Source organism: Cannabis sativa, chromosome 5 (genome assembly GCF_029168945.1).
Source record: "Cannabis sativa cultivar Pink pepper isolate KNU-18-1 chromosome 5, ASM2916894v1, whole genome shotgun sequence".
NCBI classification, from domain to species: Eukaryota; Viridiplantae; Streptophyta; class Magnoliopsida; order Rosales; family Cannabaceae; genus Cannabis; species Cannabis sativa.
The window spans coordinates 38,981,045-38,997,193 of NC_083605.1; positions in this window are offsets into that span (position 1 = coordinate 38,981,045).

The following is a 16,149-nucleotide window of genomic DNA, read 5'->3' on the forward strand; positions in this document are numbered from 1 at the left end:
TTCCGCTCAGATCTCTAGCCCTTGATTCCTTTCTGTAGCAGAGCATCACCAAGATCTGAACCGGGATCTTCTTTTCTCCTTCTTTGATGCAGAAATTCCATAGTCTTCCATACTATGATTGAGATACCACTTGATGTGTGTGGGCACTACTCATCTCACAAGGATTTCGAAAATTCTCTCTCTTTTCTCTCTTAATTTCGTGGCTTATGGCTTCATACAAAGATGATCAAGAGAAGAGAACAAGGGCTGCTATATATAGGGAGAAGGGAGAGCACAACTTTCCAAATAAAACAGTTTCCTTAATTACTGTGTAATCAATTAACTGCCTTATTTAGTGTGATCCACCACTTTCCTATTATAGCTAGGCTTTGATTAGAAATTACATGACAATTAAAAAACTTAAAATAATAATTGGGAAACACAAAGGGAGTGCTCGGCCATAGAGGGAATATGGGCCTCACTTGGATTTTGCAGTTTCCTCAATTTTATTTCAATTTCTACAAAAATGCCATTTTTCCAATTCTAATCATTTAAATGCCAAAACTAATTATTTAATAACTAAAATAGATTATTAAATAATGTTGTCATTTAAAATAATTATTAATTAGACATACAAAGTCTCTTAATTAATAATTAAACCTAGAAACCCTTTTCTTTACGATTTCATCCTTAAACTGTGAGAATTCATAAAGTAGACATAGGCTAACTTTTAGAATTATAATTGATTAATTAAAATCAATTAACTGAGTCTTACAAGCAGTATGGCCTCAACTAGTATGGGGACGATGGGTCTATATAACCGAGCTTCCAATAAGTCGAACCGAATTTACCAAGTAAATTCCCTAACTTATTAATTCCTCATTGAATCCACACTTAGAACTTGGAATTGCACTCTCAGTCATATAGAAACGCTCTATATGTTCCACGATATAGACACGTCATTAGTTATCCATTGTTATAACCCTAATGTGATCAATGATCCTCTATATAGATGATTTACACTGTACAGGGATTAAATTACCGTAACACCCTACAATGTATTTTATCCTTAAAACACTTAACCCTGTATAAATGATATTTCACCTAAGTGAAATGAGATCTCCACCATTTATCTTCGTTTGGTTAAGCTCGAAGGAAATCATCCTTTACTTCTATTTGCCAAATAGAAGCTATAGATTCCATATTTATGTTAGCGCTCCCCCACTCAGTTGCACTACCGTGTTCCCAAAATGTACGTATTGCCCAGACTAAAGATTAGGCTTAACTAACAAATCAAAGAACACGAATAATACTCTTGAAATTGAGCCTAACCATATCAGGATTTCAATCATGTGATCTAGGATCAACTTATGATATTGAATTGAATAGATATTTACGGTAAGTTTAAAAATCTAATTAAAAGTTCAATATCGGTCCATTCCAATGCATACTCCATGCATCCGATACTGGTAAACTTTGCCAATGTCCTGGAAAGGACATAACACTTTTCCAAGGTGTAAGAATACCTATCGCTGATTATACCATGTCAGTCTAAATCCAGTGTTCTGACAAATCAGGGAATCTACTTTTGAACATATAATAAAGATTATATTCCACTGTGCTGACAACACTATAATCTTTAACCAACTCATATGTTCTGGACTTAAAAAGAATTCATACATTATATACATATAATCATGAAATAAATCATGTGAACCATGCAACGTAAAATGTTATTTCTGATCTTTATTAATAAGTAAATCTGATTATATGAAATGAGTTTTATTTAGGGCATAAAACCCAACACATACTTGTGAGTAGATCTAAGATCCTGGTAAAATAATTTCCAACAACTGGCCTCAGAGCCATGGTAATTTATTTGCTTGCAAGAAATTTGAAATTTAAAACGATTGTTTGATGTTTTGGATGGTATCATGTTGTATTGAGTGTTATTTGATGATTGATTGATGTTTGTGAATTTTCGTGAAAAACAATTGAATATCTGTTTCTGGAATTATTTTTATTGGATAGTATGGAAACAATTAAGCATGTTAGTTTTTTACACAACTCAATTTTGATTTAATTTGAATTAGTTGTGATTTTTAGAAGTTTCGAACAAATTTCAGGATTGAGCAACAAATTCCGCGCGCGGAAATCATGCAAATTTTCCCAGCGCCAAGATTTCATGCCCAAACACCCCTTGCGCGCGCGCGGACGGGTATGCACAGCATTCTGTCCGTACAGCTTGCATTTTTTTTTTATTTTTCTTCGTTTTTTCATGCTTTTTCATGGAATTAACTTCCGATTTTTTGTGTAGTTCTGTATTTATACATTTACTATTCCTAATTCAATTCTAATTATCATAATTAATTTATTTAATATTTTTTAAATTTAATTCATGATATTAGTGTAATTTGAATTTGAAATAGTCAATATCTATCTTTTTTGCTTAATTATCTATCTTATTTTTAAATTTGATTATATCTTATCTTATTTTTAAATTTAAGGTCAGATTTTAAATTTTTAAATTAATTTTTTTTTAAATAATTTGACCTTATTTAAATTTAAAATAAGATAACTATAATCATGTAATTTAAGTAGATGTACGATATTTCGCTAACTTTTAAATTTTATTATTTTATTTATTTAAATTACATTTAAAATCTGAAAAAGATATTCATTTATCTTTTTTTAATTTTTTATTTAATTTTTATTTATAAAATAACATTAAATTTTTTAAAAGTAGTTAGCAAATTTTGAAATAATATTTAGGTTGGTTGAAACCTAATTTTTCAAAATTGTAGGTTTAATTTTAAATATTTTTTTTTTAAATTTCGAAATTTTTCAATTTTTTTTTTTTAAATTTTCGAAAATAAATTTTTTATTTATTTAATTAATTATTTTTTCGAAATTATTTATTTAAATTAAATAAATCCTACATCCAACTATTTAACTATCCTTGTTGCAGGAGTATATGTTTTAGCTTATTTGTAAGTTTTCAAAACCTATTATTGCTTGATTGCAAATAGCCATGGTTAACTTTTTGCCAGATCTAATGATCTGATGGCGCCCTTGGTCAAGTAAATAATTTGTAACATGTATATTTACAATCTTCTTTCATCTGTGTATGACCTAGCAACATGATAGGACCCATCCAAAGTGTGCCTGTGTGAGCCTATGTGTTTAATTTCATTATAGATGCATATAGGTTATTGTTGCTAAATAAAATATCATAGTTCTTGATAGATTTTATTTAGGCCCATTTAGTTTATAGGCCTATTCAATTAATAACAGTTGTTCATTTTAAGGTTAAATTCCTCTCTTTTGGGACTTGTGTGAGAGTTGGGAGCCATAGTAGTGGGTACGACATACTGAACCCAACACCCCCTCACATGAACCACCCCAATTGTGAAGGCCCATTTGCCTGATTTGAATAACTGTACTAGGTTAATTAAACTAGTTTCACCTAATAAAATTGATTAGAAACATAATTAATTTCATTTAGTTTGAAATTAATTTAAGAAAATCATAGTTTAAAGAATTTTTTTTATTCTAAGCTAAACTATATGTATTTTCTTGTATTTAATGATAGAATTATAACCATCTAGATTCTTTCTGAAGCTTAATTTAAATTTTTTATTAAATATTCCTATTTAAGTTGATATTTAGTTATCTACAACTAACCAACTTAAATCTGAATATCTTTTGAATTTAAAATTTCAAAATTAAGTTGAGGAATTTTAGGCATTGGTTATTAAGATTCTTTAGATTTTTTTTAAGTTAATATCTTTTCGAATATTAACTTAAAATGGAATATTTTAGATATTTTTTAAGTTAATATCTTTTCGAATATTAACTTAAAATGGAATATTTTTAAATTTAGTGGTTACAACTTAATTTTTGATATTTAATTAAATTTAAATTTGAAAATATTTAAGTTCTAGATTTTTTTTTCTAATACAACTTAAATTAGATATTTTTTCAAATTTTGTGGAAAAGATACTTAGTCAAATAAGATATTTTCTAGATAGTTATTTCCAAACTTTTTATTATTTCTAATATTAAATAGGAAAATATTATACATTGTGAAATTAATTATTTCAATAATTAATTTTGGTACAATTTATTTTAAGTATATTTTTCCTAGTATTAAACAAGAGATTAATAATTAAGCCTTCTCTACACTTAATTATTTATTTCTTGAATTTAATACATTTAATTAATTTGAAAATTAAATATCTAAGTTGATTTTCATCATGATACTTAAATATTTCTTTTTCATGACACTTAATTAAATAGAAAATTATTTTTAGTTGAAATTTATTTTTTCAACTAAATTTAAATAATTTTCAAAATATATTTTTTCTTTATTTTATTAATCAAATTTCGAAATTACATTTCTTAAATGCTGGAATTTCGAATTTTATTTGAAAAATAGATTAAAGTTGTAAATTATTTATTTTAATTTTGGACCAACTTAAATCAATGATTTTTTCATTTAATGATTAATTAAAATAAATGAAGTAAAATTTATTTTATTAGAAATTTAATTAATTAGTCAAAGGAAAATCTATATAGGTGATATTTTTGCCTGAAGTATTTTTCTAGTGTATTTAATTAAATAGAAAATTAATATTTAAGTTGATTTTCATCATCACACTTAAATATTTGAAAATTTTCTTATATATATTTAATTAAATAGGAAAATTATATTTTTTGTTGTAAATTAATTTTATTAATTAATTTTGGGCCAACATTAAATTAGAATAATTTTTCCAGGATTTATTTTTTATTTTAACATGCATTTTCGAAAATTGTATCCTAAAATACTTTAATTTTTCGAAATGCAATATATATTTATAGAAAATTAAATTTGAGTTGTAAATTAATTTAAATTAATTTTGTAACAACTTAAATTGAATATTTTTCTAAATATTTATTGGAAATTATTACTAAGATGGAAATAATTGATGTTATTTTCATATCCATCTAAGTAAAATTTATAAATATTAAATTAAAATTTATATTTAGAATTTTTCATTCTAAATTGGAAATTTTAATTAAATAAATATATATTTAAATAAATAGATTAAATAAAGAGAATCAAAGAAAATACAACTCTCTTTAAATAATGAGCTTTATTATTAAGATATTCGATCTCCATTGTTGGTTTTACATCGCGTTTGTTTTAGTGAGTAATCCTCCTTAATGGAGGAACATTCATTAGCAATTTCGCACCGTTTAATCTCGAGAGATAAGTAGTTTGTAAGTGTTTTATATGGTATGGATCACCCTAATGGTGGCGATCATATTTGACTTGCAAATTGGGAAACAATGATGGAAGCTCATAAGATAGAATTGCCTTGACTCTCGCCTATACAGGACAACGCTGAATTCCAATCTTGATCGAATAAAAGGTTGCTAGAATGTTTAACATTTTAGATGAGTTGACAACTCTATTCAATGGATGGTAGCTTTGACTCTCGCCTAAACGGGACATTGATATCAGTTTGTTAAAAACCTTGGAAATTATTTAGGATTGTATGTTTTAGTATTTTCACTTGTCATTCCTTCCTGCTATATGTTTAATAATTTCTAAATTGTGTATAAATTTATATTGAACCATGTCATTTTCTGTTATTAAGTTGTAGTTTAATTTCGAATCTTCATTGTTGGTCTAACTTGGTTTGTTTATCTAATGAGATAAATCCCTAGTGGATTTTCACCATTAGACATTCATAATAGTGTTAGATCTCGAAAGATAAATATTGTGTATGCAACATCTAGCTGTTCATCAATTGATGACACCTTAGACTAGTATTTTTACGATATGAAACAAGAAGATTGTATAAATAAGATTACTTTGACTTTCGCTAATCGAAGCATCGTTGGATTCTTATTTATAAATGAAATTATTCTAATTCCTCTTAGCTTATTCATTTCGAATTAGCTCAATAATATATCATTGGATGAATGGTCTATAAATCATTTCATGTCATTCTATATTTTCTCTTAAGAAATTAAATGACGCATATGATTATAAACCCAAAATTCTATTCCTAATTGATATAAATCCTCAATCTTAGAAATCTCCTACTTGTATGGGCAAATCAGACTTAGAGTTAAATTAGTAGTGGTGGTCCAAGATAGAATTACTCATTATATTTGGTATAAATTTAAGTCATTGACTTTAATTTTAGATTCCAAACAGAAATTTTCTTATATTTCTAATTCCAGGATGCAATACAGTTACACCTTCACAAGGGTTTAATATCTATCTTCTATTAATGGATTCAAACTGTATGGAATATGAGTTAGGTATTCTGTGACCAGGATCCACTTGCACTATTCTAAGAATTCATTGATGTAACTAAACCTATGTCATCAATAGACACTACCACATTTTTTTAATCTATGGCATTTGTATCTTGTTCATAGTGGATTTGACAAGATCAATCTCTGCAAAGAGTTAATATGCCTATATCCACTGAAAGTAGTTCATCTCATTCGCAGATGGATGTACATTCAGGGGTGGATATGAGTTTTTCATTGTATTCTTAAAACGGTAACTCTAGATTATACCTTTTAGCAAGAAATTTGAAATGTTTGAAAAATTTCATTAATTTCTAGCAATGGTTAAGCCATTAAGGTAAGTGGTTAAAGATCTCGCGAACTGATAGGGGTGGAGAAATAGTTAGTAGATATGCAGTTCAAAGATCATTAAATTGATTTTTGAATTATATCCAAACTTACCTCCCCAGAAATTTCGAGTTGCATGTTGATGATTAGTTACTAGTCGTTGCCTAATTCCTTCCATGGTAATACAATTTTAAAATGATTTAATGGTTGTATACTTAATGTAAATCATTACTAGATTCATGGATGACCTAATCAAAATCTTAAGAAAAGCTAGAACTGTTAGCCATGGTTTTTTAGCTATTCTAAGTGATTAGGGGTGGACCATCCCATAGTCAATAGATAAGAAAGTGTTTGTTTAAACAAATACTATTTTTCTATGAAAATGACTTAGTCTGAAAATAAAGTAGCATATAAAGGAGATATTTAATTCTTGATTCCAAAAGTGTTCTATCATCTTATATGACATATGATGATCCCACTGCCTCTGTTGTCTTGTCACAACCAAAGAGGTTAATACCATTTAGATTTCTTAGACATAATTCACGGTACCTTGTCGTAGTGGGAAAGTTTCTAGGAACTTGCCTTCTTATGACTTGGAAGACACTAGTGATTAAAATCCATTGTTAGTTTAAACAAGTAATGGATTGTCAAGATAAGAAACTAAGAAGAAAATCCAATAGAACTATGGTTTAATCCATTCACATGGAATAACCTAAAGTTTTCTATTACAAGGACATAAAAGGAAATTTTAGTTAATAAGTCTATTCTATGGACTTAACAAAACTCCCTGTTCCTAGTATTATATGTTTGAGTTTATCTAAACCTATGGCTTGTGGTATACCTGGTAATTACTTACTCTAATGCAAGCAACTTACTTTAGTAAGATGCTGAAGCATTTTCTTTCTAATGGCAATCTATAGAAGCTTCTCGACTTCTAGGCATAGATTTTATTTATCTAAGGAAAAGTCTCAACTATTCCAGAAAAGATAAAGCCATGAAAGAATTTCTTAAATCAACAGTGAGAGGTCTCAGATATGCTTTATTATGCCTTAGACCAGACACCTACTGTTGAGTGGGAGTAATGAGTAAGTATCAGATTAATCCATGAGAAGAACATTGGAAGACAATCAAGTAAATCTTAAGATTAAGTAGAGTAACTATATGTTAGTCTATAAGAGTGTGTTTAAAACTCTTAGACTACACCACATCAGATTTCAAAATTTGCCTTTGTGCTAGAAAATCTTTCTGATAAGATGGTGATTACTCTAGGGGTGGAATAGTGATTTTGGAGAAGTGTAAAAACCTATCTGAAGTCTCTAGGTCTACCAGAAAGGGACTGAATGTTAAAGTTGCAGGAAAGGTACTTATTCAGTCTAAGGAAAGTTCTATACATTTTTGGCGCCATTCCAAATTGCCTTAACTACTAGTGTTACTTCCTTAATAACCAAGAAGTAGTTGCCAAAAGTATAGAATCCAGTATCCCAAGAGAGTAGACATATAGAGAGGAATTTCACATTATCAATGATTTTGTGATTAAGGAAGAGTAATAGTGGAGGAAAGGTTGTGGTTAATTCAACCTTTCAGATCCTATTACGAGGAGTTTACTACTACTACACTTGATTTGTATATCAAGGTGTTGAGATTATTTGAAATGCACTTCCTTGTTTTATATTAGTGCAAGTGGGAGTTTGTTGGGTTTTATGCCCTAAATAAAACTCATTTCAATATAATCAGATTTGCTTATTAAAATATAGATCAGAAATGACATTTAATGTTGCATGGTTCACATGGTTTATTTTATGATTATGTGTACATAATGTATAAATTCATCTGAAACCCTTTTCACATACTTGATCCTGTTTATTGTGTTGTCAACACATTGGAAAGTAAACATGACTATGTGAATAAAGTTTCCTAGATTTATCAGACACAGGGTTTCACTGATATGATAATCTACAACAAGAGTTTACCTGTATTTGGAGAAATGCTATGTTCTTTCCAGAGCATTGGTTAAAATAAAGCTCAGGTTGGATGCATGGAGTATGCATCGAAAGGGACCGATATTGAACTTTGACATAGATTTATGAAACTTACCGTAATATCTATTCAATTCAATATCACCTAGTTGATCCTAGATCAAATGATCTTAATCTTGATATGATTAGGTTCAATCTCAAGAGTGTTATTCGTGTTCTTTGATTTTTTAGTTAAGCCCACTTTTGGGTCAGGGTGATACGTACATTTTGGGAACACGGTAGTGCAATTGAGTGGGAGCGCTAACATAAATATGGAATCTATAGCTTCTATCTGGCGAATAGTAAGTTAAGGATGATCTCCTTCGAGATTGACCAAACGAAAATAAATGGTGGAGATCTCATTTCACATAAGCTGAAATATCATTTATACGGGGCTAAGTGTTTTAAGGATTAAATACATTGTAGGGTGTAACGGTAATCTAATCCCTTTACAGTGTAGATCATTCATATAGAGGATCATTGATCAAATTAGGATTATAACAATGGATAACTAATGATGTGTCTATATGGTGGAACATATAAAGCATTCTATATACTGAGAGTGCAATTCTAAGTTCTATGCGTGGATTCAACGAAGAATTAATAAGTCAGTGAATTTAGGTGATAAATTCTTGATCTGCTTATTGGAAGCTCGGTTATATAGGCCCATGGTCCACGCACTAGTTGAGATAATATTGCTTGTAAGACTCATATAATTGGTTTTGATTAATCAATTATAATTCTCAAATTAGACTATGTCTATTTGTGAATTTTTTCACTAAGTAAGGGCGAAATTGTAAAGAAAGAGTTTTAGTGGCATATTTGTTAATTATGATACTTTGTATGGTTCAATTAATAAATATGATAAATGACAATATTATTTAATAATTATTTATAGTTATTAAATAGTTAGAATTGGCATTTAAATGGTTGAATTTGAAAATTGGCGTTTTTGAGAAAATCAGATGCAGAGAAGATAAAACTGCAAAATTGCAAAAGTGAGGCCCAAATCCACATGTATAGGGCCGGCCACTTTTGTAGGGTCTTACCCCTGATATTTTCATTATTTTTTAATGCCAAATAATTCAAACCTAACCCTAGTGGAATGCTATAAATAGATAGTGAAGGCTTCAGGAAAATTACACTTTGCTTCTGACTTTTCATTCAGAAAAAACTGAGACTCTCTCTCTCCCTATCTTTGGCCGACCTCTTCTCCTCTTTCTTCTTCATTGAGATTTCGAAATTCTTAGTGTTAGAGTAGTGCCCACACAAAGCAAGTGATACCTCAATCATAGTGAGGAAGATCGTGAAGAAAGACTTTCAGCAAGAAGGAGTTTCAGCACTAAAGAATCAGAGAAAGAGATCCAGGTTCAGATATTGATAATGCTCTGCTACAAAAAGGAATCAAGGGCTAGATATCTGAACAGAAGGAGTCATATTATTCCGCGGCACCCAATGTAAGGTTTCCTAAACTTTATATGTGTTTATTTCATCATTTTAGAAAGTTCATATTTAGGGTGTTAATCAACATACTTGTGAGTAGATCTAAGATCCTGGTAAAATAATTTGCAACAAAAGCCAGCCCTTCAGTCGTAACAGGTCAGCTCTCAGTTAATAACTCATTTTACTCAGTGCTGTTTGATTCTGGGGCCACACATTCTTATGTGGCAGCCAGAATCTTTAGTAAGTTGGGTAGACCGTTTGATAGTTATGAATCAGTGTTTGGAACCCTATTACCTGGCGGAGAGTTAGTTATCTCAAAAAGGTGGATTAGGTCTATGCCGAGCAGAATAGATGGTGGAGAGTTAAGTGCTGACTTGATAGATATGAGCCTAGTAGATTTCGATATTATTCTAGAAATGGATTTCCTATCTAAATACTCAGCCAGTATTGATTGCAAGAGGAAGATGGTGATCTTCCAACCGGAAAGTGAAGAACCTTTTGTGTTTGTTGGTTCAGTTCGGGGATCTCGGGTCCTGGTGATTTCGACCATGTCAGCTAGGGAGTTACTGCATGGCGGGTGTTTAGGGTTTCTGGCCGTGGTGGTGGACACCACTCGGCCAGATACCATTCGGCCATAGGATATCAAGGTGGTTCGCGAATTTCTAGATGTCTTTCCCGAAGAACTTCCAGGTTTACAACCTCAGCGGGAGATTGACTTTATTATTGATTTGGCACCAGGAGCGGAACCGGTTTCCAAGGCTCCGTATAGAATGGCTCCAGCTGAACTTAAGGAATTAAAGATTTAGATTCAGGGGTTGCTTGACATAGGGTTTATTCGCCCTAGTGTGTCACCCTGGGGAGCCCCGGTTTTGTTCGTCAAGAAGAAAGATGGAACTATGAGGATGTGTATCGATTACAAAGAATTAAACAAGCTAACAGTGAAGAATAAATATCCACTACCTAGGATCGATGATCTATTCGATCAACTTCAGGGGAAGACGGTCTTTTCCAAGATTGATCTCCGATCGGGTTATCATCAGTTGAAAATCCGAGAGGAGGACATTCCAAAGACGGCTTTCCGTACTAGGTATGGACATTATGAATTCCTGGCTATGTCGTTTGGACTAACCAATGCTCCTGCAGCGTTTATGGATTTGATGAATAGAGTATTCAAGGATTTCCTCGATATTTGTGTGATTGTGTTTATCGACAACATCCTTTTGTACTCTCAATCAGAGGAGGAGCATGAGTTACATCATCAGATGGTTTTGCAACGGCTTCGGGAACACAAGCTTTACGCCAAATTCAAGAAATGTGAATTCTGGCTATCTCAGGTGTCCTTCTTAGGGCACATCGTTAGCAAAGATGGGATCAAGGTGGATCCCGGGAAGATAGAATCCGTCAGGGATTGGCCGAGAATGAAGACAGTGACAGAAATTAGAAGCTTCTTGGGTTTAGCCGGGTATTATCGTAGGTTCGTGGAAGGGTTTTCTAAGATTTCAACACCCTTAACCGAACTTACAAAGAAGAATCAGCGATTCGTCTAGTCAGATAAGTGCGAAGCTAGTTTCTAGGAGCTGAAACAGAGATTGATTACCGCTCCAGTACTATCTTTGCCCTCAGACAACGAGAAATTCATAGTTTATTGCGACGCATCCAGACAGGGTCTGGGGTGTGTACTGATGCAAGCCGATCGGGTTATCGCTTATTCCTTTCGTCAGTTAAAGGATTATGAACACCGACACCCGACTCATGATCTAGAGTTGGCCGCGATGGTTTTTGCATTGAAGATCTGGCGGCATTACCTTTATGGAGAAAGGTGTGAAATCTATACCGACCATAAAAGTCTCAAATATTTCTTTACTCAGAAAGATTTGAATATGAGACAGAGGCGTTGGTTGGAATTAGTGAAAGATTACGATTGTGAGATTCTCTATCACCCTGGAAAGGCCAATGTGGTGGCCGATGCCCTGAGCAGAAAGGGTCTCGGGCAGGTAGCTAGCATGATTCAGATCTCACCTCAGTTAGCAGTGGACATGGTTAGATCCAGCATTGAATTTGTGGTAGGTCAGCTTCACAACTTAACGCTGCAATCTGATCTGTTGGAAAGAATCAAAGCCGCTCAGATGACTGATCCAGAGTTAGTGAAAATCAGAGATGAAGTTTCGGCTGGTCAAGCCAGGGATTTCTCAGTGTCAGATAACGGGTTGCTTTTGTATAAAGCTAGGGTTTGTGTTCCGAATAGTGTGGAACTCAGGAATGAGATCTTTGAGGAGGCTCATTCTACCCCTTATTATCTGCATCCCGGCACCACTAAGATGTACCAAGATCTTAAACCGTACTTCTAGTGGAGCGGTATGAAGAAGAATTTGGTAGAATTCGTATCGAGATGCCTCACTTGTCAGCAGATTAAGGCTGAACATCAGAGACCAGCAGGGTTGTTGCAGCCTTTAACCCTACCTGAATGGAAGTGGGAAGATATCACGATGGATTTCGTGGTTGGGTTACCTAGAACCACGGGCTTGTTCGATTCCATCTGGGTAGTGGTGGATCGATTCACGAAATCTGCTCATTTTCTGCCTGTTAGAACAACCTATTCAGTGGATCAGTTGGCAGAATTGTATGTTAGGGAGATTGTAAGACTTCATGGGGTACCAAAGTCTACAGTTTCGGATAGAGATTCGAAATTCACCTCCAAGTTTTGGCAGAGTTTGCAACGAGCAATGGGTACAAAACTGAAATTTAGCACAGCATTCCATCCTCAGACAGATGGGCAGTCCGAAAGGACAATTCAGATATTGGAGGACATGTTACGAGCCTGTGTTATGGATTTATAAGGCTCTTGGAATAAATATCTACTGTTGATAGAATTTTCTTACAACAACAATTATCAGAGTACTATAGGGATGGCTCCCTATGAACTGTTATACGGTAGGAAGTGTAGATCTCCCATCCACTGGGATGAGACAGGGGAGAGAAAATACCTAGGTCCGGAGTCAGTGCAGCAGACCAATGAGGCAATTGAGAAGATAAAAGCTAGAATGCTTGCCTCACAGAGTATACAGAAAAGTTACGGGAATCCGAAACGCAGAGATGTTGAGTTCCGAGTAGGGGACCATGTGTTTTTACGGGTATCTCCAATGAAGGGGATCAAACATTTCGGGAAAAGAGGCAAGTTATGCCCTAGATTTACAGGACCTTTCGAGATTCTCGAGAAGATAGGTCAAGTGGCATACCGGTTAGCATTGCCTCCAGCTTTGTCCACAGTTCACAACGTATTCCATGTCTCTATGTTGAGAAAATACGTTTTAGATCCCTCTCATATACTCAGTTATGAGAGCCTTGAACTGCAGCCAGATATGACTTACGAAGAGCAGCCAGTGCAGATCCTGGATAGAAAGGATAAAGTCCTTCGGAATAAGACCATAGCATTGGTCAAAGTACTTTGGAGAAACAGCAAGGTGGAGGAAGCCACCTGGGAGCTAGAGTCAGATTTGAGAGCTCAATATCCAGAGTTATTCAGGTTAGATTTCGGGGACGAAATCCTTTTAAGGGGGGAATAGTTGTAAAGACCGCTTAGTTTAATTTGGAAATTAGCAGTTAATTATGTTTAATTATCAAAATTATTTATAGATATTTAAATAATTAATTATGCAGTTATTACTGAATTCTGAATTGCATTTTATGTCATATAGTGATTTTCATAATTTTGCATTTCCAGTGCCCGGTAACATGAAATCGGTGTTTGGCTCAGTAAAATCACAACTTAGTATGTTAGTATATTGGGACGGTTTATTAGACATTGGGAATGTCGAGATTGGCCGGGAATTTAGAATATCCCAAAATACCCCTTTAGTGCTCTTTATGTCATTTTAGTGTGAAGGGGCAAAATGGTCATTTTGCCCCATTTATGTTTTGTCCTTTAGTGGACTTAGTTAGTGGAAAATAAATGTTAATTGATGTTATGTTGGCTGAATGTATGTGATTTATGCCCATTTTCTTTTGTTTCAAAAGTTAGAAAATATTTGGAAAAGAAAAACAAAACCTCTCTTTCTCTCTTTCCTTCTCTCTCTTTCGGTTTTGAGCAGCTGGGTTTGGGGGGAATTCTTTTGTGTTTCAAGCTAAATTCTTCAAGGTTTTTGTGATCTCTAAGTGTTGGTAAGGTTCCTTTATCTTTCCCTCTTGAAATTGTTGAAAATTAGGAAAAGATGAGTATTGCATGTATGGTTTTTGATGTTGTTGCTGCTGCTAGTTGTTGTTGTTATTTCTATGTTTAAAATGCTTGAATTGAATGGATTAGATAGGTTGAAATGCATGTTGTTTGCTTTGATTCAAGCTTGGTAGTTTTTAGCTCAAAACTATGGTTTTTCAAAGTGAAAAGGTGAAAATAGCTGCTGTAAAGTTTGATTGTGTTTGAGTTCAGTTTCTGCAGTTTTTATATGCATGAATATGTAATTTTAATCAAGATTAGATGCATGATAGTGTTGTTTAATCAAGTTTGAGTTTGGAACTCAAAGCTTGATGCTTTAATGGTGATTTTGGTTTGTTTGCATGAAGCTCAGTTTTGATGCTTTAGAAATGTTCCTTAGGGTCTAAATAGCAGGTCTGGAAGGTTTTGTTTGAATTGGTTGAATTTGAGCAAGTTATGAATTTTTGAATCTTTCCTGTGAGGAACCGGAATTCCGGTTGTTCAACCGGAATTCCGGATGAAGTTTCAGGATTTCCAAGAACCAGAATTCCGGTTGGGAAATTTTCAAGAACCCTAGATTTCCTCGTTTTTATGTTATTTGGTGTATTACCATGCTTTTTATCGATAGGGAAACTTTTAGTTTCTAGTTTAAGTCCCCGGGAAGTGATTTAGCGTATCACTTATAGTGTTGTGATTGTTATGGTTTAGGAGCTTGTAAACCGCCTTGCAGTTCGTTCCAGCAAGGTTGACCGGCAAACCTGAATTCAGAATTGAGGTAAGATTAGTATAACAGTATGCATATGTATTACATGTTTAGCGTGCATGTAGGAAGCTTGTTAGAAGACATTAGATATGTATGTTGGCTTCGAACCATCCGACTGTGTCACATCGGTACAGGCTAGAGTATGACTAGCATCTGGAGTATGACCAGTGCACCGAGTATAGACTGACACTGTATCACATCGGTACAGGCTAGAGTATGCCTAGCAGCTGGAGTATGACCAGTGTACCGAGTATAGGCTGATGCTAGGGTTGGTGGTTCTGTACTATTTGACGTATCACATCAGTACAGGCTAGAGTATGACTAGCAGCTGGAGTATGACCAGTGTACTGAGTATAGGCTGATACTGTAACACATCGGTACAGGCTAGAGTATGACTAGCAGCTGGAGTATGACTAGTGTACCAAGTATAGGCTGTTACTTGTCAATGATACCGTCTTATGAACATTCGGGACTCAGTCTCGTGTGGGACACGGCAGTTAGGGTTATGGTACGGGGTATGCTTTTCTTACTGAGTCTGTCAACTGACAGTGCTATGTTTATGTGTAGGTAAGGGCAAGGCTAAGGCTGAGGAACCGTGAGAGCGAGCCGATGAAGATTGCACATGTAGGGGCGGTTAGGCCTGGAGCGTACGATCCCCGGGACAGCAGTGCTTTTTGTAATTAGTCGCTAGGCGACAAGTATTTTGTTTAGTCAGTGAACTTTTGTAAAGCGTTTTGTAATCGGGATCCCGAGTATTTTTGTATATATATTTTATAAGTTTATTTAAAAAGCAAAAATTTTAATTAATCACGATTTCCAAAAACCTCGTTGATTAGCAACGAGCTGCACAATACGTTTTAAAAATCACGTAATACGCCTATGCTAGTTAGGGTGTTACAAAAACTTTATCATAATATTCCCAAGAAAAATGAATTGTCTACAATAATATGAAAAATAGGGAATAATAGGGCTGTTCATATAAACCGGGAAATCGCGGTTTAAATCCGGACCACTACAATCCGAACCATTCTAAACCGTAATCGGAGAAACCGTTTTTGATGGTTTGGTCAATCCGGACCGTTTACCTCGTAATGGTTCGGTTGTGGTTCGTAATATATAAT